The following is a 27,053-nucleotide window of genomic DNA, read 5'->3' as shown; positions in this document are numbered from 1 at the left end:
CTGGCCAGCCGCAGATGCTTGAAATTCCTCTTTGGCAAGAGGAATTGTCTTTTTCAGTCTTCACTTTTAAATGCAAATCGTCTCCAAGTGGGGGTGCCATTTACAGCTACTGTGAATTTGCTAGGGATTCTAGCACAAATAACACAAAAAGAATTGTACAGATTTAAAAAAAAAAAACTTATGAGAGTGAAGCAGTGTACAAGGACTGTGCTGACGACTACAGCCTGGTGGTACACAATTGTTTCCTTTGGCATTCCTGAGCAAGGGGAAAGTTCACGTCAGCACCTATTTGTGTCAGGCACTGAGCTTGGTGGTGGTGACACCAAGAGATGGTTTGTCAGATGAAGGTTCCAGGAATCATGGTGTGAAGGGCAATTACAATATAAGGATTGAGTCTCCTATAGAACCCGGTAGAGGGTGGGGCTGGGACAGGTAATCTGGGAAGGCTCTTTGGAAGAGGTGACTAGTAATCTGAGTCCTGAAGGAGACTTGGCATGTCCTGGGAAAAATAGATGGACAAGTTCAGCACTGTGTTAGCAAAGACACAGATGTGTGGATGGGGGAACCATTATGCTTGGGAGATCCCAGGAGGGTGCCTCTGGTACCATTAAATTCCATAAATAAAGCCTGTGGCAAGGAATATAGTTAGGGGATGGGAATGTGACTTAAGTGGTAGAGTGCTAGCCTTGAGCAAAAGAAGCTCAGGGACAGTGCCCAGGCCCCTAATTGAAGCCTTGAGATTGGCCCACAAAAAGGAATATAGTTGGCCAACAGCTTCCATATACCTCCCCATTTCAGGATCTGTCATTGTAAGGAAAGTGTCTAAGACTGGAGAAAAGCGTCATGAAAAAGAGTAGAGAAAACCTCAAGAGAGTTTCTCAGTGTCCAGGCTATGGGATGAAGGGTGAGGGGAAGGGAGAGAGACACGAGGGGACAGAGAGACTCATACAAAAAGGGGGAGGACCAGAGGGGAGAGATTGTTGTAAGGTGAATCATCCCAGAAGCCACATTTTAAAATATAGAATATTGGAGTCTTTATTATACAGTTAGCAGGCTGTGGGTAGCCAGTTGTTACAAAGGCCTGCAGCATACAAATAAACATTAACACAGCTAGGAAACAGCTAAAGAGGAAAGAAATAACAAAAACGATACCAACAAGCCAATTCAGCTCCAATGGAGAGCTGAATTGGGACTCCATGATGACTGGAGATGAGCCAGGGGACAGAACACAATCACAGTGACACACGTGGCATGGAGTCCAGTGGCTGGCTGGTCTGGACCTAAATAGGTCGGCGCAGGGGGGCAGATCCACAGGAAATTCCCAGTCCCAGGCACTGGACTGACAGATTCAGTAACCTATCAGCCAAGTGCCTGCCCCTGCCTCCAGGGATCTGGGCATGCCCATTACCTGGGAGGCAGGTGATGGGCAGGGGCGTTTCCTTCCCCCAGCATGAAGACAAGATGCTTGACCCTACCATCCACCATGTGGCCAATATGGCGCCAGCTAGACCTGACTTCCTTACTTCAAGATGAGGCTGTTGCTGGAAGCCGGGAGAGGAACAGAAGGGAGAGATGAGGCTGTTGGTGGAATTCAGGGCTATTGCTGATTGGTTCATCTGGGAGTGAATTACAGGAGAGTGAACCCTAGGGGGCGCTGTGGTGATGAAAGTCCCCACAAGTGGTCCCTTCCCTAGAAGTCCCTGCCCAGAACCGGTATAACCCAGGTAATGGTGCACCTGGAGGCAGTGGGAGGTCCTCCAGGCTCTGAGGTCATCACTGTGGCCACACCTCCTTCCCACCCTCTCCCTGTATATATCAGTCTCCATCATTAGTTCTGCCCCTTTTCCTCTTGTTCTTTTTCCCCCTTTCCCTTTCCCTGCATCCCTTGCACCCCCTGTACCCTCCATCTTGTGCGGGCCTTCAGTATGCTCTCCCCCCAATAAACTTTTCTGCATGAACCATGTGGTGCTCTCCTTTCCCTGAACCTTACACTATCTATTTCTTCTTCCTTCCTGTCTCCTTTCGCAGGTGTTGGAACTGCTCCACAATTGGAAGGCTCTGTGCCTGTCACTGGAGTTCTAGGCCAGAGGCCCAAATCCAGGAGTTCTCATATGGCAAGTCTGACCACTCACCCTGCTACACCAAGTCTAGAGGTAAGAGATCTATTATGTGGTACAGGCACTTTCCAGGAAGAGGCAAAGTAAGCATTTCAACCCAATGTTACAGAGTTTTCTGCTGTTGGTCTAGGTGGGCAGAGCCCGCACAGCCCTTTTGGATAAGCAGCTGGCAGAGACCACTAGGGTTGCAGCTCTGTAGCAGTCTGCTTAGTGTTATAGCTCAGCTGCAGGCAATGCCTGCCAGTGTTGCAATTCCACTGCCAGCACTGCTGTAGCCTCTTCAGGGTTGTCTCAGGAGTTTAAGGAATAAAGCCCAGAACAATAAAGGAGTGTGCAGAACTTCAGTCAAAACAGAGGTATTTATCTCAAGGGTGGCTGCTGATGCTCCCTTCCCTCAGGTGTCTGTCTCTGAGACTAGAGGTTCTTATACCCTGGGCAGTGCTCATTGGATACCCCTACCATAATTAGGTATTTCAGAAGCTGACACTTTACTGGTCAAGCTGTACAGCTTTCTGATTTATTTTATTTTATTTTGTGCCAGTCCTGGAGCTTGAACTCAGGACCTTAGTACTGTCCCTGAACTTCTTTAGCTCAAAGCTAGTGTTCTACCACTTGAACCACAGCACCACTGCCAACCTTTGCTGAGTAGTTTATTAGAGATAAGAATCTAAAAAAAAAATCTCACAAACTTTCCTGCCTGAGTTGGATTCAAACTGTGACCCTTAGATCTCAGTCTTCTGTGTAGCTAGGATTAGAGGCAAGAGCCACTGGCACCCAGCCCAGAACAGTTGGGTTTTGGGGGGATTTTTGGTCAGTTGTGGGTCTTGAACTCTGGGCCTGGGCACTGTCCCTGAGCTCTTCAGCTCAAGTCTAGCGCTCTACCATTTGAACCACAGCACAACTTCTGGTTTTCTGGTGGTTAACTGGAGATAAGAGTCTCACGGACATTCCTGCCCAGGCTGGCTTTGAACCTCAATCCTCAGATCTCAGCCTCCTGAGTAGCCAAGATTACAGGTGTGAGCCACCAGCACCCAGCCAAAACAGTTTTTTGTTTTTGTTTTTGTTTTTTGTCAGTCATGGGACTTGAACTCTGGGCCTGGGCACTGTCCCTCAGCTCTCCAGCTCAAGGCTAGCACTCTACCACTTGAGCCACAGTACCACTTCCAGTTTTCTGAGTGGTTTATTGGAGATAAGAGTCTCTTGGTCTTTCCTGCCCCGGCTAGCTTTGAACCAAGATCCTCAGATCTCAGCCTCCTGAGTAGCTAGAATTACAGGCGTGAGCCATCGGCACCTGGCTATAGAACAGTTTTTTAATAGTATAAGGCTCCTCTCATTTCTCCTTCTCTGGGCTTTGGGCTGGTTGATTGATGGCTTGTATATACACCATTCTGGCTCTTTCCAATTGTTGAGCAGGCCCCCAGGACAGTATGGGAAGAAGCATTTGAGCAGGAACCCAAAGCACTATGGGAATAAGTAATGTCATAATGAGAAATTTGTTATCAGCAGTGTATTAGGTCTACCTTTTTTTTTTTTTTTTGTCAGTGGGTCCTGAACTCTGGGCCTGGGCGCTGTCCCTCAGCTCTTCAGCTCAAAGCAGGCACTCTACCACTTGAGCCACAACACCACTTCCGGTTTTCTGGTGGTTTGTTGAAGATAAAAGTCTCACAGACTTTCCTGCTCAGGCTGGCTTTGAACCGTGATCCTCGATCTCAGCCTCCTGAGTAGTTGGGATTACAGGTGTGAGCCACTGATGCCTGGCAGGTCTACCAGTTTTTAACCTTATCTACCCAACAGTTCCCATTTCTCTCTCATAACTTTCTGGATTCCAGGGTGATTGCTTAAGCAAAGACAGATGCAAAGTAGAGAAGCCAAGCTGCTTTTTTTTTTTTTTTTGCTGGTCATGGGGCCTGAACTCTGGGCCTGGGTGCTGTCCCTCAGCTCTTCAGCTCAAGGCTAGCACTCCACCACTTGAGCCACAGAGCCACTTCTGGCTTTTTCTGTTTATGTGGTGCTGAGGAATGGAACCCAGGACCTCATGCTTGCAAGGTAAGCACTCTACCACTGAGCCACCTTCCCAGCCCCAAGAGAAGCCAGGCTTTTATTCAGCCTTCAGTTCCCCTTTGGACATTTGCAGGCCCAAGTGAGTCAGTGATTTTTAACAAAAGCAATTTCTAAATATTTGGTATATTCCCAACCCTCCTCCCTCTGCCCCTTATCCTTCAGAGGCATTTCACTGGAAGCTATTATTTAATGGAGACAAAGTTTTGATTTGGAAAGATGAAAAGTCCTGGAGAATAATAGTGGGGATGATCAAACAATAATATGCATGGGGCTGGGAAGGTGGCTCAGTGGTAGAGCGCTTGCCTTGAATACATGAGGCCCTGGGTTCGATTCCTCAGCACCACATAAGCAAAAAGAAAAAAAGCCGGAAATGGCTTTGTGGCTCAAGTGGTAGAGCGCTAGCCTTGAGCTGAAGAGCTGAGGGACAGCGCCCAGGCCCAGAGTTCAGGCCCCACGACCGGACCCCCAAAAAAAACAAACAAAATAATATGCATGTACTTAATGCCATTGAACTATACACTTAAACATGATAAAAAGCTGTAAAATGAATATTATGTATATTCTACCACAATTTAAATAAAAATAACTAAGTGGAATTTTTAGAGACAAAATATATATAATATCCAAAATGAATTTTTTAATTTGCTTTGTTATTATAGAGGTGATATACAGAGGGGTTACATTTACATACATCAGGTAATGAGTATATTTCCTTTCGTACAGTATCATCTGTTCCCTCATTCTCTTCCGTTACCTCCCTCCCATCTCCATCCATGGGTTGTATAGTTAACCTTCATCAATATCCAATGCTGTACTTTTTCATCCTTTTCCCTTGAATTCTGTGCCTTCCCTCATGCTCCCACAGATATGCACATGAATACACTGTATATAAGGTAAAGAATACAGAATCAGCAGAAAAAGAAAAAACAAATTTTAACAAGTCCTTTGTTTCCATATCTTTGGCGTTTGTTTCAGTGTGTATATTATTTTATATACATATGAAGAGGCAGGCTCTTGAGTATTGCACCTTTGTGATTCTCTGCTAAGACTATCCTTTTTTGGCCTCACTGTATGTAAGTATCTAGAATCCTGTACAATTTGTCATATCCCCGTGTGTTTTAGATATAACTTCCACATATCAGAGAGAACATGTACTGTTTGTCTCTGTGATCTTGGCTTACCTCACTTAACATAATTTGTTCTAGTTCCAGCCACCAAAATGAAATATTTACTGGATAGACTTAACAGTAGACTAGATCCTAGAGAAGAAAATTGTAAAGCTGGGCACCAGTGGCTCATGCCTGTAATCCCGGCTATTCAGGAGGCTGAGAACTGAAGACTGTGGTTTGAACCAGCCCAGGCAGGAAAGTTGATGAGACTCTTTTTTGGGGGGGAGGGGGGATCTGGTCGTGGGGCCTGAACTCTGGGCCTGGGCGCTGTCCCTCAGCTCCTCAGTTCAAGGCTAGCGCTCTACCACTTGAGCCACAGCACCACTTCCGGCTTTTTTTTTCTGCTTATATGGTGCTGAGGAATCGAACCCAGGGCCTCAAGCATGCAAGGCAAGTGCTCTACCACTGAGCCTTCCCAGCCCTGATGAGACTCTTCTCTCCAATTAACCACAAGAAAACTGGAAGTGGCACTGTCGCTCAAAGTAGTATAGTTCTGGCCTTGAGCAAAAAAGCTCAGGGACAGCACCCAGGCTCTGATTTAAGCCTTATGACAAAAAAGAAAATAAGATAGTACTAATAAGCTTTTGGTCACTGTGACAAAGTTCCTAAAATAATCAACTTAAAAAAGAAGTATTTTGGCTCACAGTTTCAGAAGCCTCAGTCCATGCCACTTGGACTGCTGCTTTTGTGCTTGTAGAAAGGCAGTACTTTGTGGTAGAAGCATGTGGCAGAAAGAACTGATCACTTTATGGCAGCCAGGAAGCAAAATCAGAGGAGAAGGGGTCAGGGCTCCACCATACTTTTCAAGCGCAGACCATCAATGACCTAACTTTCTCCCAGTAGATTCCACTTCCTAGAGGTCCCTCAGTCTCCCAAAAGAACCATAAGCTAAGGACCAAAACTTAACACACACACACACACACACACACATAAACAGCCAGGTGTAGGTATGGTGGGCTGGGCACTAGGCACTGGTAGCTCATGCCTATAATTCTACCTACTTAGGAGGCTGAGATCTGAGGATCACAGTTCAAAGCCAGCCTGGGCAGAAAAGTCTAGGAGACTTTTATCTCCAATGAATCACCAGAAAACTGGAAGTGGCACTGTGTTGATCCTGTCAAGGTTAGTGCTCTATCTACCACTTAAGCCACAGGACTCCACTTCTAGCTTTTTTGGTAAGTAATTGGAGATAAGAGTTTCATGGATGTTCGTGTCCAAGCTGGCTTCCAACTGCAATCCTTAGATCTCTGCCTCACCAGTAACTAGGATTACAGAGATGAGCCACCAGCAACTTTGGGAGGTGGTGACTAGGATGGACTGTGAAGTGCTGGATGACCCCACTGAAAACCAGCCAGCCCTGCTCACCCAATGCTGACTGCCTTCTGTTGCCAGGTTATCTCCCACATGGCAGCTTTTTAAGCTTTTTAAGTGCTTTTCAAGCACTCCATTTTTATCATCACTATGTCTTATTAGCTAAACCGCTTCCTTTTTAATTGTTAGTATAACTTTACAACACTCATCTTTGACTTTTATATAGCCCCTTCAAATAATATTGTACCACTTCATGTATAATAAAATGTACTTCTCTTTTTTAAAATGTTATTTTATTGTAAAGATGCTGTACAGAGGGGTTACAGTTATGTGAGGAAGGTAATGAGTACATTTCTTGTTGAACATGGTAAAAAATCAAACCAAAAAAAAACCCAGCAGAGGTGCCACCTGTTCAATTGATTTCACAATCCTTTAATGGATTGCACAGTCAAGTTGGGAAAACACCGTTCTAATTTCCAAAGTGCAAGGCTGGGAGGGCATTAGGGCTATGTTTTCTTTGGGATGTTTTCCATCTACATCCAGGGCCTTTGTTTAGAGAGTAAGGTATGATATTTGATCATGTTTTGACAACTCAGTTTCTATAATGCGTTGGCATTGTGACCTTGTGTAGGAGTGTTTTTCTCAACAGCAGAGGACTTTTCCATATTAGAGACATTTATTGAACCCTTACATTAGCTACTTTTCCTGGGTAGCTTTCTTTTTTTCTATAGTGGGGGTGGAACTATAGGGTCAGGGCTAGTAATCTGAAATCTATGGAAAACAAGGCAATGAGGCCTCATGACCTTTCCAGTTCTTCAAAGAGGTAGCAGAAACATCATGAACCAGGATATGATAAGGACACCTGCACATCCATGTTCATTGCTGCACTATTCACAATAGCCAAGATATGGAAACAGCCCAGATGTCCCACAATAGATGAGTAGATCCAAAAAAATGTGGTACCTATACACAATGGAATTTTACAGAGCCATTACAAAGAATAAAATAATGTCATTTGCAGGGAAATGGATGGAACACAAACAAATCATGTTAAGTGAGGGAAGCCAAGCTCAGAGAGACAAATGGTACATGTTTTCTCTGATATGCAAAAGTTAGATCTAAAACACTGGGATATGACAGATTACACAGGATTCTAGATACACACACATTGGGAGACTCAAAGAGGATACTCTTTTTTTTTGGTCAGTCGGGGGGCCTGAACTCTGGGCCTGGGCGCTATCCCTCAGCTCTTCAGCTCAAGGCTAGTGCTCTACCACTTGAGCCACAGCACCACTTCTGGCTTTTTTCTTTTTGTTTATGTGGTGCTGAGGAATCAAACCCAGGGCCTCATGCATGCAAGGCAAGCACTCTACCACTGAGCCACCTCCCCAGCCCAGGATACTCTTTTTAAGAGAGAAACACAAAGGCCCAATGCCTAAGTGCCTCTTCATATAATATATAAAATAATGTACATACTAAAACAAACTCCAGCTGGGCGCTGGTGGCTCATGCCTATAATCCTACTACTCAAGAGGCTGAGATCTGAGGATCACGGTACAAAGCCAGTCCGGGCAGGAAAGGCCATGACACTCCTATCTCCAATAAACCACCAGAAAACCGGAAGTGGAGCTGTATTTCAAGTGGTAGAGCGCTCGCCTTGAGCTGAAGAGCTGAGGGACAGCACTCAGGCCCAGAGTTCAAGCCCCACGACTGACAAATAAAAATAAATAAATAAATAAAATGAACTCCAAGATACGGAAACAAGACTTCTCTCTTTCTTTCTTTTTTTTCTCATTCTTTCTTTCTTCCTTCCTTTCTTTCTTTCTTTCTTGTTTTTGGTTTTTGATGAGTCTGTCTTCTTTTCCTTATGTATGGTGTATTCATGTGTATATCTTCATAAGGATAGGGAAGAGGGCACAAAACTTGAGGGAAAAGGGATGGAAAAGTGTAGCAGTGGAGCTCACTGGATATTGATGAAAGTGAACTATACAACTTGTGGGTGGAGATGGGAGGGAAGGATTAGAGAATAAGGGAACAGAAGACACGGTACAAAAGGAAATGTACTTATTAACTGACTCATGTAATTGTAATCCCTCTGCACCTCACCTCTAAAAAAACAATAGAGTAAATTAATTGAAAAAGAAGAGGTGGTATAAGCTGGGCACCAGTGGCTCACGCCTGTAATCTTAGCTATTCAGGAGGTTGAGATCTGAGGACTGTGATTCAAAGCCAGTCCAGGTGGGAAAGTCCATGAGACTCATCTCCAACAAACTACTAAAAAAAAAAAAAAGCCAGAAGTGGAGCAGTCTCTAAAAATGGTAGAGCACTACCTTGAGCGAAAAAGCTCAGGGATAGCACCCAGGCCCAGAGTCCAAGCCCTGTGGCCCACAAAACAAAAGAGAGAGATGGGGGGGGCGGAGGGGGGTATGGCCTGACAAAGTCAAGCTGCTACATAGAAGATTTAAATTATGCTTAGAATAGAGTAAGGAACTTTTTGGCCATAAGTCAAGACACAATGATAGAAGATGTCTTTTTAAAAATCATCAGAAGGGGTTGGGGATTGTAGTTCAGTGGAATAGCACTTACCTGGCCGGGCGGGGAGGGACGGGGCGGAGGGGGGGAAGCATTAAAGGCCTGGTTTTAGTGGCTCACACCTGTAATCCTAGCCACTCAAGAGGCTGAGATCTGAGGATCATGGTTCAAAGCTAGCACAGACTGACTTTTTTTGTTTTGGTCAGTCGTGGGGCTTGAATTCTAGGCCTGAGCGCTGTCCCTCAGCTCTTCAGCTCAAGGCGAGCACTCTATCACTTGAGCCACTGGGCCACTTCCAGTTTTCTGAGTGGTTTTATTGGAGATAAGAGTCTCAGGAGGGCTGGGAAGGTGGCTCAGTGGTAGAGTGCTTGTCTTGCATGTATAAGGCCCTGGGTTCGATTCCTCAGCACCACATAAGCAGAAAAAACTGAAAGTGGCGCTGTGGCTCAATTGGTAGAGTGCTAGCCTTGAGCTGAAGAGCTGAGGCACAGCGCCCAGGCCCAGAGTTAAGGCCACATGACTGACAAAAAAAAAAGTCTCAGGAATGGAGCTGGGGAGGTGGCTCAGTGGTAGAGCACTTGCCTTGCATGCCTGAGGCCCTGGGTTCGATTCTTCAGCACCACATAAGCAAAAAGAATAAAAGCCGGAAGTGGCGCTGTGGCTCAAGTGGTAGAGCACTAGCCTTGAGCTGAAGAGCTAAGGGACAGCACCCAGGCCCAGAGTTCAGGCCCCACGACCGGAACCTAAAAAAAAAAAAAGAGTCTCAGGACTTTCCTGCCCCAGGGTGGCTTTGAAATGTGACCCTCAGATGTCAGCCTCCTGAGTAGCTAGGATTACAGGCATGAGCTACTGGTGCCCAGCCCAAGGCTGGCTTTAACCACCAAAAAGCTGGAAATGAAGCTCTGGCTCAAGTGGTAGACCACCATCCTGGAGCAAAAAAGCTCAGAGACAGTGCCCAGGCCCTGAATTCAAGCCCCACAACCAACAAAAACAAACAAAAGCAAAAAAAAAACAAAGAAAAAAAACCACCACCAGTTTCAGTGGGGCTGTCATACTGCAGGGGTAAGCCCCAGCAGGAGTGGGTAATAAATCCTGATAAATGACAGGAGCCTGCTCACTGAACAAAGTTTCTTGGGATTACTTAAATAGATTTACAATACTCATTCACTCTGGTAATCACAGAAAAGTTATCTTTTTGGTTCGCCAAACCAAATGGTCAACACCTTATAGGATTGTTAAGCTATTAGGGATAATATGCCTTGCTCAGGCTTGCTACTGTTCTGCTGTGCCAATTACCCTGCTGACTTAGCATCCTTTGAGTGACTTTGAAGTGGTGGCTTTGAAGTCATCCTGAAAGCTGTGGCAAACACTTCCTGTCAGCGTTCTATAAACATGATGATCACAGTGGATGGTTTCCATGACTGGCAAATGGAGGCAGCTTGCCCCCTAGAAATGGAAAGTCAAACATCTAGTAGCTTGCACCTATAATCTTAGTTACTCAGAGGGTTGAGATCTGGAGGATTCTTTTGAAGCCGGCCCAGGCAGAAAAGTAAGAAAGACTCCATCTCCAAAAAAGAAGTCACATTAGAGGCATGGATCAAGTGGGAAAGCAACAGTGAGAGCATGAGGGCTTGAATTCAAGCCTTGGTTGTGGCAAAGAAAGAAAGAGAAAGGAAAAAAGAAAGGAATGGAGGAGGAAAGAAGGAAGAAAAGAGTAAAAGAGGAAGGAAGGAAGGAAGGAAACATAGTAAAAGAGAAAGGAGGGGCTGGGAAGGTGGCTCAGTGGTAGAGTGCTTGCCTTGCATGCTCAAGGCCCTGGGTTCGATTCCTCAGCACCACATAAGCAAAAAGAAAAAAGCCGGAAGTGGCGCTGTGGCTCAAGTGGTAGAGTGCTAGCCTTGAGCTGAAGAGCTGAGGGACAGCGCCCAGGCCCAGAGTTCAGGCCCCACGACCGGACCCCCCCCCCAAAAAAAAAACCAAAAACAAAAAGAAAGGAAGGAAGGAAGGAAACGTAGTAAAAGAGAAAGGAAGGAAGGAAAGAGGGAGGGAGGAAGGAGGAAAGAAGGAAGGAAATGTTGGGACTAGTTGCCTCCCAGACAATGGCTAGTAGAAACAAACCCTTTGCAAAGCAGCTATTAGCTTGCTACTTGACTGCTGACAAAGTAGAATATCTTTCCCATCACTGTAAAATAACAACAAACAGAACACCTGACTCATGGAAGTCTTGGGACTCTTCAACTGGATGTACTATTTGGGAGTGGGCAGCTGATAATCAATGGGTAGGCCAGGTTACGGTGGAAATGCCTATAATCCCAGCTCCTCTGGAAGAGAGGTAGGAGGCTTTTGGTCAGAAGCTGGCCCTATTTGAAAAACAAACAAAAGGCACAAGAACTGGGAGTATGGTTTAAGTGGTAGAACACTTGGCTAGCAAGCACAATGCCTTGAGCTCAATCCCTAAGACTGCCCTCCCAAATAAATAAATAAATAATATCAATGGATGGGATGAGTCCAGTAAGTTTCACTAATCAAAAGGAAATACATCAAGCTGGGTGCCAGTGACTCACACCTGTCATCCTAGCTACTCAGGAGGCTGAGATCTGTGGATTGTAGTTCAAAGCCAGACCAGGCAGGAAATTCGGTGAGACTCATCTCCAATTAACCACCAGAAAACAGGAAGTGGCTCAAGTAGTAGAGCACTTGCCTTGAGCTGAGAGCTGAAGAGCTCAAGGACAGTGCCCAGGCCCAGAGTTCAAGCCCAGGACAATCAATCAATCAAACAAACAAAAGGAAATATATCAGCTTGGCCATGGTGGCTCATGCCTACAATACTAACTCTTCAGGAGACATATATTGAGAAGATTACACTTTCAAGATCAGCCTGGGTGCAACATTAATGACATCCCATCTCAACCAATAAGCTGAGTATGGTGTGTTTTACATGTCTGTGGTCCTGGGTACTTTAGAGGCCACAGGTAGGAGGGTCACAGTATAAGGCCCAACCCTGACAAAAAGTTTGAGACTTTCTGTGAAAAATAACTAAAGCACAAGAGCACTGGGGGCATGGCTCAAGTGATAGAACACAGGTCTAGCAAGTGAAAGGAACTGAGTTCAAACCTCAGTAACAGAAGAAGGAGAAAGAGGAGGAGGAGGAGGAAATGTATCCAAGAAAGCAGCTGATGTGACCGAAGCCAAATTTGGACTTGAGATGAAAAAGTAACTTCCTTTCAGAAGTTACTATTCGATAGCACTCTAGAGTTACAGATGCTCCTCTAATGCTTGGGCCTCATTCACTGATGATTATAGGAAACAGAAAGCCAGTGGTGCTATAGCTACTCAAGCACACCACCAGCAATGGGGAACCCAAAATGAGCATGGCCTCTGTACTTAGTGGGTAGAATGCAAAGCCATTTTCATTGTACTAGACATATTCTCTTTGATGAACCTTGTTATGGTTTTATTGACTTCTCAGCTGTTCCCAATGGTTTAGTCGTGTGGTTTGCCACACCAGAAACTATAGACTGACCAATGAAAAACTTCTCTCTCTGGGACCATTGTACTGTGGAAACAAATCATGACTGCCGATCAGACCTTTGAATCACTCATGTAGATGCCCATGGAATAAGCCATTCTCTGTATGGTCCACATTACAACTACTGCTGCCTGGATCAGACATGGCAACACTAATACCACCGGGATTTCTGTTTAAAAAGTTTATCTAGCCAGGTCCTGAGAGCTCAGGCTTGTCATCCTAGTTAGTCAGGAGGCTGAGATCTAAGGATCAAGGTTTAAGTCCAGCCCAAGCAGAAAAGTCCATGAGACTCTTATTTCTGATGAACCAGCAAACAAACAGAAGTGGAGATGTGGCTCCAGCAGTAGAACACCAGCACTGAGTGAAAAACCAAGGAGAGCTTGAAGCCTTGAGTTCAAGCCCCAGTATGCAAACACGCATGCACATGCACATATGTGCACGCACGCATACACACAGAATTTTTCTCACAGAGACAGAGGCCACACTACAAGGGCATTGACTCCACCTTTTCCTAAAAGACTGGCCCAATGGGACTGTGATCCATTCTTGGGCCTATCTGTTACCATAGCTGACATTTTTTTAGGCTATGGTGCTGCTGTAGCAGTTTGATCAGCTGAGTCCAAACAAATCACTGTGACCCTTGAGCCTAGTCTATATCATGTGATCAGATTCTGAATGCAGGCTGACAATAATGCCTCTTTTCTCCCAAAAGCCACACACACACACACACCAGGCTCATTGTCAAGGTATTTAATAGACCTACCTTGATCCCTACCATCCACAGGCATCTGGCATTATGGAGTTTGAGCAGTCTCCTCAAAAATCTTTCTCCCACCTAATGCTAGGGATTGATCCCAGGGCCTCATGCTTGCTAGGCAAGTGTTCTGCCACTGAATTACATGTGTAGCCTCTCAATTACAGGCGAGAGGGCTGGGAAGGTGGCTCAGTGGTAGAGCACTTGCCTTGCATGCTCAAGGCCCTGGGTTCGATTCCTCAGTACCACATAAGCAAAACGAAAAAAGCCGGAAGTGGCACTGTGGCTCAAGTGGTAGAGCACTAGCCTTGAGCTGAAGAGCTGAAAGACAGCGCCCAGGCCCAGAGTTCAGGCTCCACAACCGGACCCCAAAACAACAACAACAAAAAAAATTACAGGCGAGAGCCTGTAATCCTAGCAATGCAGGAGGCTGAGATCTAAGCATCATGGTTTAAAGCCAGCCTAGGCAGGAAAGTCTGTAGATTCTTATCTCTATTAACCACCAAAAACTAAAGCCAGACATGGCACTGTGGCTCAAATGGTAGAATACTAGCCTTGAGCAAAAAAGCTAAGGGACAGAGAGACACCCAGTCCCAGAGAATATCTCAGTCGTCAAGATGAACAGAGGAGGAGGGAGATAAATGATCTTTGATCTCAGGGCTCATTCACTTATTTTGGATGTAGTGAGGTTTGAAGTAAGGGCCTCACACTTGCTAAGCAGGTGCTTTACTGCTCAGTCATACCCTGTCTCTCTTGTCACTTCAAACTAAACTGGCTTCTGAGTCTATCCTGTGCCAGCCAGCTCTGAGCACAGTTTGATCACCATTGTCTTTTTATCTTATTGAGAAATCTATCAGAAACAGCAGACAAAACCAGGCTCACACCTGTAATTCTAGCTACTAAGGAGGCTGAGAACTGAAGATCTCAGTTTGAAGCCAGCCAGGGCAGGAAAGCCTGTGAGACTCTTATCTCCAATAAACTACCAAAAAGCTAGAAGTGGAGCTATGGTTCAAGTGGCAAAGCACTAGCCTTGAGCAAAAAGAAGCTCAAGGACAGTGCTCACATGATGGAAACAAGGAAGAAAGAATGAAAGAAAGCAAGAGAGAGAGAGAGAGAGCAGGAGGGAGGGAGAGAGAGAGAAGGGAAGGGAAGGGAAAGAAAGGAAAGGAAGAAGAAAAATAGAAAAGAAAACAGAAGATGAGGGATCAGGCTGACCAATTTTCACCCCCCAAACACCTGTTGAAGTTCAAAGCCAGTCCTGGCCGGAAAGTCCATGAGACTATGATTGCTAATAAACTACTCGAAAAAAGCCAGAAGTGGTGCTGTGGTTTAAGTGGTAGAGCACTAGTCTTGAGAAAAAGAAGCTCAGGGACAGTGCCAGGCCCAGAGTTCAAGCCCCAGGACTGGGGAAAGAATTAGAGCATTAAAAACAAAAAACAAAAAAGTCTATTTTTGTCATGTTACATTCTGAGCTGGCAGTTTTAGGTGTTTTCTCTCGCTCTCTCTCTCTCTCTCTCTCTCTCTCTCTGTGTGTGTGTGTGTGTGTGTGTGTGTGTTTGCTGGTCCTGGGGCTTAAACTCAGGGCCTGGGCACTGTCCCTTAGCTACTTCACTCAGGCTAGCTCGATACTACTTAAGCCATAACTCAACTTCTGGCTTTTTTGGTGCTTAATTGGAAATAAGAGTCTCATGGATTTTCCTTCTCAGGCTGGCTTCAAACCAAGATCCTCAGATTTCAGCCTCCTGAGTAGCTAAGATTACAGGTGTGAGCTACTGGCAACTGGTTGAATTCTAAGTCTTTATAGGTTGGTTCTAAGCGCTCCACAAGACAGATTTGACATCTTAATATGAAACTTCTCAAGTCATTTGCATTCTAGCAAGGGAGACATCAAGAGGAGGGATGATCCAGGACCCAGCTCGCTCTTGTTACATGTGTTCAAAGTCTGACGAGAATAAGAAAATTGGGTCCCTTAGTTGTGTAGTCATATCTCAATTAAAATAATGGAGAGAACAGATTTTGGTCGACAACTGGTGGCTTCCATCACATCATATAATTTTCAATACATTGTTAAAATTGATACTTCAAAATAAAAAGCTCATCAGTTTATCCAATGCACGCTAATTTGTTTAGTTATTTAATATCCACCATTATCCATTTTTTTAATATTGTGAAAATACTGTACAGAGGGGTTACAATTACATGGGCAAGATAGTGAGTACATTTCTTATCAAGCATTGTAGCCTCCTCCTTTGTTTCCCCTTCCCATCCCTTCCCATCCTCCCCCCCCCCCCCCCCCCCCCCATGCAAGCCTCCCCGTGCCCCCCTCCCTGCACCAAAGTTGTAAAGTTTGTTTTTGACATAACGACTTGTACATCTCATTGTTGCAATGGGTCCACCTGTATCCCTATTTAAACGATTTGTTTTTTCCCTTCCCCTCCACAAATTATACCAACATCAAATACAGTGATAGCAGGGGTTAACACCATTATCCATTTTTTTAAACCTTGAATATACCTTTCTTTAGTAGCTGAATATATTGCATTGTTCTTTTTCTCTTCTAGAAGTGATCATTTCATTTCACTTCCCCCACAAAATGCTATGCTAATGTAATATATTTTTAGGCTTGAAAACCTTTTATTAATCATCCTATCATGCTTCTCTGAAGTAAAACAAAATATGCATATAGGCATATACTATGTATATATGTTAAATGAAAAGGAATGTTTAATTTTCTATGACCAAAGGGCTCTAAGTGCTAAATAACTATTCTTTTATGTTGTTATCATTATAATAATTCTCAGAGTCCACTTTTCTTTTTCGTCTTTATTTTAGTGTCAGTCTTGGAGCTTGAACTCAGGGCTTAGGTGCTGTCCCTGAGCTTTTTCACTCAAAGGTGGTACCATACCACTTGACCCACAGCTCTACTTCTGTCTTTTTGGTAGTTAATTGGGCTTCAAATCAAGCTTCAAATCATAATCCTCACATCTTAGCTTCCTAAGTGGCTAGTTTTATAGGTGTGAGCCACCAATGCCCGGCTCCTTACTTCTCAGTTCTATGGATGCAGGCATTGAAGAAAAATGATCCATAAATAAATAAAGAGTAACGGAATAGTAATATCACTCAATTCTTTTTTGTTTTTGTCAGTATTGGGCTTGAACAAAGGGCCTGGGCACTGTCCTTGAGCTTCTTTTTGCTCAAGGCTAGTGCATTACTTCTTGAACCATAGCTCCATTTCTAGCTTTCTGGTGGTTTATTGGAGATCAGAGTCTCAGTGAGTTTCCTGCCCAAGCTGGCTTTGAACTGCGTTCCTCTTATCTCAACATCTTGAGCAGCTAGGTTTGCAGGCCTGAAACACCAGCACCCAGCTGAACATTACTCAATTCTCTGAACTCCTTTAACTCAAGGAATGTAGGGGACTGGCAACAAATTTCAGGACACCCCCAAGGTGGAGAGCTTAATAGGTAATCCTTCTTCTAAGTATAAGATTACCATATTTTTCAATGACACGGGGTGGGGGGGGTTGCATCTTTGCATATTATACTGTACAACATGTTCACCAAAACAAAACAAAACATGAATAGTACCTTTTGGCATGGAATCATATGGAAGCCTCTCATCAAAATGGATTCCTTGGGGCTGGGAAGGTGGCTCAGTGGTAGAGCGCTTGCCTTGCATGCATGAGGCCCTGGGCTCGGTTCCTCAGCACCACATAAGCAGAAAAAGCCGGAAGTGGCGCTGTGGCTCAAGTGGTAAGGTCCTAGCCTTGAGCTGAAGAGCTGAGGGACAGCGCCCAGGCCCAGAGTTCAAGCCCCATGACCTACAAAAAAAAATGTATTCCTTTCATATAAATATGATCCAAAAAATACACCTCAGTTTAGGTAAGACAATATGCTCTACAGAAGCTTGCTTTCCCTACATACTCCCAACCCCAGTTCAGAAAACAGAGCAACATAAGCTTTCACTAGACACATGACCCGGGGGCATGAAGGACCTGGAGGGGAAAGGGAAAAAGTCTGAGGCTTTGTAAGACAAAGGAGGCTTTCCCCACTTCCCAGTAAAACTGCACTACTGCTTTGCTCACCTCCTCACCACTTTTAGATACCCTATCCCTTTCTTTTCCTTCATTTAATTCCCAAATAACATATTCATTGAAATGACTCTGAAATAGCTCAGAACCCACAGAGAATGGAATGAAATGATAACTGTGGCATGTAGTACATTTTTTTCTGAACAAATTACAGTAATAAATAGTCATCAAGTACTGAAGAGGAAGCAGACAAAATATTTAATTTTTGAAAAAATCACATTCTAAGCTCACGCCTGAAATCCTAGCTACTCAAGAGGCTTAGATCTGAGGATTATGGTTCAAAGCCAGCCCAGCCAGAAAGTCTCTGAGACTCTTATCTCCAAGTAATCACTAAAAAGCGAAAAGTGGTGCTGTGGCTCAAGTGGTAGAGCACTTGCCTTAAGCTGAAGAGCTCAGGGACAGCACCAGAGTTCAAGCCCCACAACTAACATATATATATATATATATATATATATATATATATATATTATAATATAATATATATATAATGGTAAATGGTGAATAGTAGAAAGTTTTCCACTAAGAGCAGATATAAAACAAAGTTGATCATTCTAACCTTTTTTTTTTTTTTTTTTGCCAGTCCTAGGGCTTGAACTCAGCCTGGGCGCTGTCCCTGAGCTCCTTTTTGTTCAAGGCTAGCACTCTATCACTTGACCTACAGTGACACTTCTGGCTTTTTCTGTGCTTAATTGGAACTAAGAGTCTCACAGACTTTCCTGCTCGGGCTGGCTTTGAACCATGATCCTCAGATCTCAGCCTCCTGAGTAGCTAGGATTACAGGCATGAGCCATAGGCACCTGGATCATTCTAACCATTTCTCACTTGGGTTTAAGCCCCAATACTGGGTTTGAACTCAGGCCTTGTGCTTGCTCAGCAAGCACTCTACCATTTGTGCCACATCCCTCAGACTTTTTTTTTTAGTATTTTATTGTTTGTTTTGTGCCTATATCAAGGCTTGAACTCAGAGCCTTGCACTGGAGCCACAAACACATTGGTATCCTGATGGTTGTGAATACACGTTCATTCGAGCTAGTTTAATGAGAAAGGGAGAACATGCAACTCAGGCAGAAATTAATAATGCAGCCAGGGAAATGGAGTCAGCTGAAACCCACAGCCATCCCATGAGAAGGTTCCCATTGAAACACTACTCACAATTAACTGGAGTGGAGTGAAACAACTTGCAGGATCTGTCTAACCAAGAGCCTGCTTCTTTTCCAACACATATAAAGAACATGATACTTTGGTATGTATGTGAGTCTCACCAAAATTTCTAAGTTCACATATCATAGTTATGGACTACATATACAAACATTTGAATACTTTCAACATGATATTCAGTGCTTAGCATCATGCCTGAGAGTAAGAATTCATTGAGACACTAAATGATTATTAAATGACCAAATACAGACCCTTTAAGAGGAAAATAGTTGTGTGTGTGTGTGTGTGTGTGTGTGTGTGTGTGTGTGTGTGTGCACGCGCGCGCGCGAAGTCCTGGGGCTTGAACTCAGGCCCTGGTTTTCTGAGTAGGATTACAGGTGTGAGCCAGCAGCACCCAGATATAGTAATATATTTTATGAAGTATATTAGTCAGGAGTGTATCAACAGCCCCCATGAATGCCTGATTCTCACAGTCACCAGGTACACAGGCTGTCAGAGGTGCCAGCATCTTTTAACTACACGGTCCAGAACATGCAATCTCCTTGCCTACCAGCAGAGGACGATAAACAGGAGGATCACTGGATTTTTCACAGCTCAGCCCAGGAACAAGCAATTTATTCTAAGACCAATGGCCAAAACCAATTACATGTCTCTGCCTATCTACATGGGTGCTGGATAAAGTGACGCAGGGCAGAAAATGGAGTAATTGGCAAACATTATGAGTTTATAAGGCTGCTTATTTAAATCAACAATCTAGATGAATAGATATTGGCAGATTGTGGCATTTGGTTACCATTATATCTAATCTACCAAATTGCTTTTCTCAGTGGTGATTAATTATTTGAGGATAAAAATCTGCAATACCAGGAAAAGCAATAATAAGACTGATAGCAGAGTTTCAAGCCAAGTAAACATTAAGCTACCCAAAAATCTCTAAACTTAACTCATGAAAAGTGTTGTATTGCTAAGTTAGGTTCCTTAGGGAGAAACTTTTGAGATAGAATTTCTTGTGTAGGCTGTTTATTAAGGTGTGCTCTTGGGATTAATATCTTCAGAAACAAGAAGGGGTGGACAGAGAAATACCAGGCAATAAAGGTAGGCCTCATGACCATTTTGGCCAGCCTCCAGGGGGAGCACTAGAGCTACCCTGTCTCTGAATTGAGATGGCTGCCCTCCTGAAGGATGAGACTTCAGTAATACATATGAAATATGAAATGCATCCATCTACTACTGAAAGATAGGGCAATAATCCTTCATTTGGTGGCACCACATATTGAAATACCCACCTTGCATCATTAGACTACACATGGTTATGAATGCTCTCTTAATAAGCATAAGCAACTGGGTGTTGGTGGCTCACACCTATAATCCTAGCTACTCAGGAGACTGAGATCTGAGGATTGAGGTTCCAGGCCAGCCTGGGCAGGAAAGTCTTTGAGACTCTTGTCTCCAATTAATCACAGAAAAAGACGAAAGTGTGCTGTGGCTCAAGTGGTAGAGTGCTAGCTTTGAGCAAAAGGAGCTCAGAGAGTGCTCAGACAGAGTTCAAACCCCAGGACCAGCCAAAATAAAAAAGATAAGCATTATTGACTTTTAGGAATATTTGCTATTATTTGATTTCCCTTTTTTGTTTGTTCGTTTGTTTTGGTCAGTTGTGGGACTTGAACTCTGGGCCTGGGTGCTGCACCTCAGCTCTTCAGCTCAAGGCTAGCACTCTACCACTTGAGCAACAGCACCACATCCAGTTTTCTGGTGGTTAATTGGAGATAGGAGTCCCACGGACTTTCCTGCCCAGGCTGGCTTTGAACTGCGATCCTCAGATCTCAGCCTCCTGAGTAGCAAAGATTATAAGCATGAGCCACTGGTGTCCAGTTATCACATGTTTTTTTTGTTTGTTTGTTTTGTTTTTTAATGAGTCAATAGCTACTCATCACTTGTTTTTATTTTATTTTGTTTTTGTGCCAGTCCTGGGGCTTAAACTCAAGGCCTTGGTGTTGTCCTTTAACTTTTTCGTTAAAGGCTAGCACTCCACTACTTGTGCCATAGCTGCTCCTCCTCTTCCTCTTCCTCCTCTTCCTTCTCCTCCTCCTCCTCCTCATCATCTTCTTTCTTTCTTTCCTTCCTTCCTTTTCTTCTTCTTCTTCTTCTTCTTTTCCTTCTTCTTTTTCTTCTCCTTCTCCTTTTCTTTTCCCTATTTTTTTTTACTGAGATAACAGTCTCAGATTTACCTCCACTGGCTGGCTTTGAACCAGGATTCTCAGGTCTCAGCCTTCTGAGTAGGGAATGACTTTTTTGGATGCATCAATCTCCTGGGCTGCAGCCTCCAGTTAGTCAACTCTTAAGTCTAAAAGTTGCTGTGAAGGGATGTTGCAAATGTAGGATTTTTTTGTTTTTGTTTGTTTTTGTGCCAGTCCTGGGGCTTGAACTCTGTGCCTGGGTATTGTCCCTGAACTTCTTTTTGCTTAAGGCTAATGCTTTACCACTGGAACCATAGCTCCAATTCTGGCTTTGTTGGAGATAAGAGGCACACAGACTTTCCTGCCCTGGCTAGCTTTGAACTGTGATCCTCAGATCTCAGCCTCATGAGTAGCTAGGATTACAAGCATGAGCCACTGGCACCTGACTACAAATGTAGATTTCAAGTAAGAGGGATTATCTTGAACAATCTGGGTGAGTTTGAATTTAATATATTGGAAATCTTATATTTTACAGTATATTATAATTCATATCTTGACTGTATTTTTTTTTGTCTTTTCTTTTTTGGTACTGGGGATCGAACCCAGGTAATTCATATCTTATAATAAATCTTATAATATCTTATAAGAATGAGTGAGGCTTCTCTCAAACAAAGAAGAAATTTTACCTGTAGACCAAAGCTGTGGCTTTACTCTATGATCGAAACTTCCTGAGTGAATATGTCTGGAACAAAGTAAGAATGGCAGCATATGTCTCAGCAGAAACAACTCAAGAAAATGAATAACAGAAAATATCTTTAAAGTAGAAAAAAGTCAAATAAAAATTCCATACTCAATAAAAACATTTTGATTACAAAAACTTTCTGAGAATAGAAAAAGTAAAAGAGGGCTGGGAAGGTGGCTCAGTGGTAGAGTGCTTGCCTTGCATGCATGAGACCCTGGGTTTGATTCTTCAGCACCACATAAGCAAAAAGAAAAAAGCCGGAAGTGGCGCTGTGGCTCAAGTGGTAGAGCGCTAGCCTTGAGCTGAAGAGCTGAGGGACAGCACCCAGGCCCAGAGTTCAGGCCCCACAACTGGACCCAAAAAATTGATTAATTTTTTTTAAAGAGGTAGAATGGTAGCCTTGAGCAAAAGAGTTCAGGGAGAGTGCCCAGGCCCTGAGTTCAAGCCTCAGCACAGGCACCAAAAATAAATAAATAAATAAGATATATACTATAAACTCAAAAGCCGTCACTAAAATAACAAAACAGTTACAGTTGTTAATATGGCAAGGAGAGAAAAGGAAATCATGAAAAGCATTCAATTTGTTCTGGCTTTCGCCAGGTTGGCTCCTGTGTCACCATGACATACTTGTAATTCATTTATCTTTCAGAACACCTCTTTATTTTCTAATACCATAAAAATTCTCTGTGCCCTGGTCCTGAAATCATCCATCTCCTTAAGACTTCTTGATTACTTTCATTGGGGAATATTATTTAGAAACAAGGTCTAAGTTCCAAGAAGGCTTGTTACTATAAAATTTCCCTGAGGTACTACTGCTTTAGTGACAGCCACAAATTTTGCCATGTTGTGTTTCCATTTTTATTCAATTCAAGGTATTTTCCTATTTTCCTTTTGTTGTTCTCTTTAGCCCATGAGTCATTTACATGAGTGTTAATTTTCAAATATTTGTGGATTTTATTGATGTTTCTATTATTTTTTTCATTTCATTCCATTGGGCTCAGATGCCATATTATATATGACTTAGATCCTACTAAATAGAGACACTTTTTTTTTTTTTTGGTCAGTCACAGGGCTTGAACTCTGGGCCTGAGTGCTGTCCCTCAGCTCTTCAGCTCAAGGGCAAGCACTCTACCACTTGAGCCACAGCACCACTTCCAGTTTTCTGGTGGTTTATTGGAGATAAGCGTCTCACGGACTTTTCCTGCCTGAGCTGGCTTTGAATCACAATCCTCAGATCTCAACCTCCTGAGTAGCTAGGATTATAGGAGTGAGCCACCAGGGCCCAGCTGGGACCTGTTTTATGGTTCAAATAATGGTCGACCTTGGCAAATATCCCCATGCAATCAAGAAGAATATATATTTTGCTGTTGTTAAGTTGTATTCTGTAACTGAGCAAAAGGTTTTGATTGTGTTTTCAGGGCTTTCATAGCTTTGCTGATTTTCTGTAAAAAAGAAAATAGTAATTTTACTTACTGTATTGACTAGAGAGCGATTGAAATCAATTATAATTGTTATCTATTCCTCCTTGTAGTTCTCTGAGATTCTGCTGTATATATTTTGAAGTATCATTATTAGATGTATAAATGTGCTGGATGATTTCCTCCTAATTGGTTGATTGCTTTATCACTGAAATGACCCGTACTCTCAAACCTACTTTTTTTTTTTTTTTGCCGGTGTGGGGCCTGAACCCTGGGCCTGGGCACTGTCCCTCAGCTCTTCAGCTCAAGGTTAGTGCTCTAGCACTTGAGCCACAGCGCCACTTCCAGCTTTTTCTGTGGTGCTGAGGAATCGAACCCAGGGCCTCATGCATACAAGGCAAGCGCTCTACCACTGAGCCACCTTCCCAGCCCTTCAAACATACTTTGACATTAATTTAGCTGCTAAGCTTTCCCTTTTCTTTTTTTCTTTTCTTTTATCTGTTTTGGGGCTTGAACTCAGGGCCTAGGCACCTGAGCTTTTGTGCTCAAGGCTATCACTCTACCACTTTGAGCCACAACTCCACTTCCAGTTAATTGGAGATAAGTTTCATGGGGACTTTTCTGCCCAGGTTGCCTTCAAACCAGGCTCCTCAGGTCTTAGCCTCCTGAGTAGCTAGGATTACAGGCCTGAGTCACCAGTGCCTGGCTCAAATGCATAGTTGTATGTCCATCACCCCAGACAGAACAATTCCTGTACCCTCTAAAGTACATCCCTTTGGATCCAACAATTCCTATCTCACTCATTCTCTAGCAACCACTAACATTGGGTTTTTGCTGGTGTTTTTATAGTTTGGTCTTTCTCAGTGTCATATAAGCAGAGTGATAAAATATATTTCTTTTTTCTAGCTCTTTTTGCTTAGTAACATGTGTTTGTTCAAGTATTCCATTATATGGACATACCCATGGTTTGTTTACCCACTCATCTAAGTATCTTCAGCAGAGCACTGATGGCTCAGGCCTGTAATCCTAGCTACTCAGGAGGCTGAGACCTGAGGATCATGGTTCGAAGCCAGCCTGGGCAGAAAAGTCCCCATGAAATTCTTATCTCCAATTAACCAGAAGTGGAGCTGTGGCTCAAAGTGGTAGGGTGTTAGCCTCTTGAGCAAAAAGAGCTCAGGGACAGCACCAATGCCTTGAGTTCAAGCTCCACAACAAACAACAATAACAATAAAGTACCTTCACTGCTTTTACTTGCTATTATAAATAAGCTTCTAGGGCTGGGAAGTTGGCTCAGTGGTAGAGTGCTTGCCTTGCATGCATGAGGTCCTAGGTTTGACTCCTCAGCACCACATAAGCAGAAAAAAACCAGAAGTAGCACCTATGGCTCAAGTGATAGGGTACTAGCCTTGAGCTGAAGAGCTGAGGGACAGTGCTCAGGCCCAGAGTTCAGCCCCCAGGACTGACAAAAACAATAATAATAGATTTCTAGATATATTACATATAGGATTGTGTGTGGGCCTATCTTTTCAAATCACTCTATATGTATATTGGAGCTCAATAAATATGTAAGTGTATGATGAATGAAGTGTTCAGGTTTCTCTGTCAGAGACAGAGTTACAGATAAAGAAGAAAAGGAAACTAGCATGAGCCCTGTGGTGCTAGATTAGAGTGAGAAACATCAATATGAACTATGTTTATCTTTATATATACACAAATGGATACAGTAATTGCTCAATTAGTCTCAATTTTTACTCGTCACAATGCTGCCATTGCCTAATTTCACATTCTTCTTTCTTTAAATTTTTTTTCTGGTACTAAGCTTGAACCCAGTTAGTGCTCTACTACTTAAGCCATGCTTCCAGCCCAGCTTTTTGCTGGAGATAGACTTATGGACTTTTCTGTCCAGGCTGGCTTTGTACCATGGTCTTAAGATCTCAGCCTCCTGACTATCTAGGATTACAGACTTAAGCTACTGCACCCAGCTTTAAGAAAATTTAGAGCACTTTAAGCCAGATTCTAGTAGCTAATGCCTGTGATCTTAGCTACTCAGGAGACTGAGTACTGAGGAGTGAGGTTCAAAGCCAGCCCCTGCAGGAAAATCCATGAGTCTCTTATTTCCAATTAATCCAAAAGCAGGAGGTGGAGGTATGGTTCAAATGATAGAGTTCCAGCCTTGAGTAAAAAAAGCTAAGGGACAGTGCCCAGGTCCTGAGTTCAAGGCCAAGTACCAGCAAAAGAAAAAAAACCTTATAGTACCTTTAGTGAATTATAAATCACCTATTATAGAATTTATCGATCTCAGGTGTATGATTTAATTACTTTTCCAGATATTAACAAAGTTCTGCAACCATTACAACAACCAATTTTGAACATTCCTATGACAGCAAAAAGAAACTTCGTACTAATAGTTACACATTTTCACCCCAAACACACAAACTCTGAGTAACCATGAGTCTACTTTCTGTCTCTATAGATTTGCCTATTCTGGACATTTCATATAAGAAGAATCAATAACAGTATATGATCTACTTAGTTCACTTAGTATAATTTTTCAAGGTTCGGCCATGTTATTGCTATGTATTACTACTTCATTTTAAATGTCAAACAACATTCTATTGTATTATATGCCATGTTTGACAATTCAATGGAGAAAGAATAGACTATTCAAATGATGGCATTAGACCAAGCATCAGTGGCCCACACCTGCAATCCTTACTAGATTGTGGTTCCAAGTCAACCTAACCTATGCAGAAAAGTCCATGAGACGCTTATCTCTAATTAACCATTGAAAAGCTGGAAGTTGGGGCTGGAAATGTGGCTTAGTGGTTAAGTGCTTACCTGGCATGCATGAGGCTCTGGGTTCAATTCCTCAGTACCACAGAAACAAAAATAATAAATAAAATTAAAAGAGAACAAATTATTTTTTAAAAAAGAACACAAATTTAAAAAAAGAAAAGAAAAGAAAAGCTGGAAATGGAGCTGTGGCTCAAGTAGTAGAGTTCCAGCCTTGAGCAATAAAACTCAGGATAAGCTCCCAGGCTCTGCGTTCAAGCCCCAGTACCAGTACAAAAATAATAACTTTAAGCCGGGCACTGGTGGCTCACGCCTGTAATCCTAGCTACTTAGGAGGCTAAGATCTGAGGATCACGGTTCAAAGCCAGCCCGGGCAGGAGAGACCGTGAGACTCCTATCTCCAATAAACCACCAGAAAACCGGAAGTGGCGCTGTAGCTCAAGTGGTAGAGCGCTCGCCTTGAGCTGAAGAGCTGAGGGACAGCGCCCAGGCCCAGAGTTCAAGCCCCACGGCCAACCAAAAAAAATAATAATAATAATAACTTTAAAAGGATAGCATTAGAACAAGTGGATAGCCATATACAAAAAATAAAATAAAGTAAGTCAAGCTGGGTGCAGTGGCTCACGCCTGTAATCCTAACTATTCAGGAGGCTGAGATCTGAGGATCGCGGTTCAAAGCCAGCCCGGGTAGGAAAGTTCGTGAGACTCTTATCTCCAATAAACCACAGAAAACCGGAAGTGGCACTGTGGCTCAAGCGGTAGAGTGCTTGCCTTGAGCTGAAGAACTGAGGGACAGCGCCCAGGCCCAGAGTTCCAGCCCCACGACCGACAAAAAAAAGTCAATCTGGATCTAAACCTAAGAATTTATTCAAGAATTACCTCAAAATGAATTCCATATCTGAATATAAACATAAAATGTAAACCTTTTAGAAAAAAAATCATTATTGTCAATGTAAGACAGATCAGACATGACACCAAAAGTAGAATTAAGTTTCTTTAAAAAAAGAACTTAGCCAGGCACAGGTGGTTCATGCCTGTAATCCTACCTACTCAGGAGGCTGAGATCTGAGGATTACAGTACAAAGCCAGCTGGGGCAGGAAAGTCCATGAGACTATCTCTAATAAACCACTCAGAAGGGCTGGGATGTAGCTCAGTGGCAAAGCGCTTGCCTAGCAAGCGCAACGTCCTGGGTTCGATCCTCAGT

The sequence above is a fragment of the Dipodomys ordii genome, unplaced genomic scaffold (assembly GCF_000151885.1).
Source record: "Dipodomys ordii isolate 6190 unplaced genomic scaffold, Dord_2.0 Scaffold96, whole genome shotgun sequence".
In the NCBI taxonomy this organism is placed as follows: domain Eukaryota; kingdom Metazoa; phylum Chordata; class Mammalia; order Rodentia; family Heteromyidae; genus Dipodomys; species Dipodomys ordii.
This window is presented reverse-complemented; position numbering follows the sequence as displayed.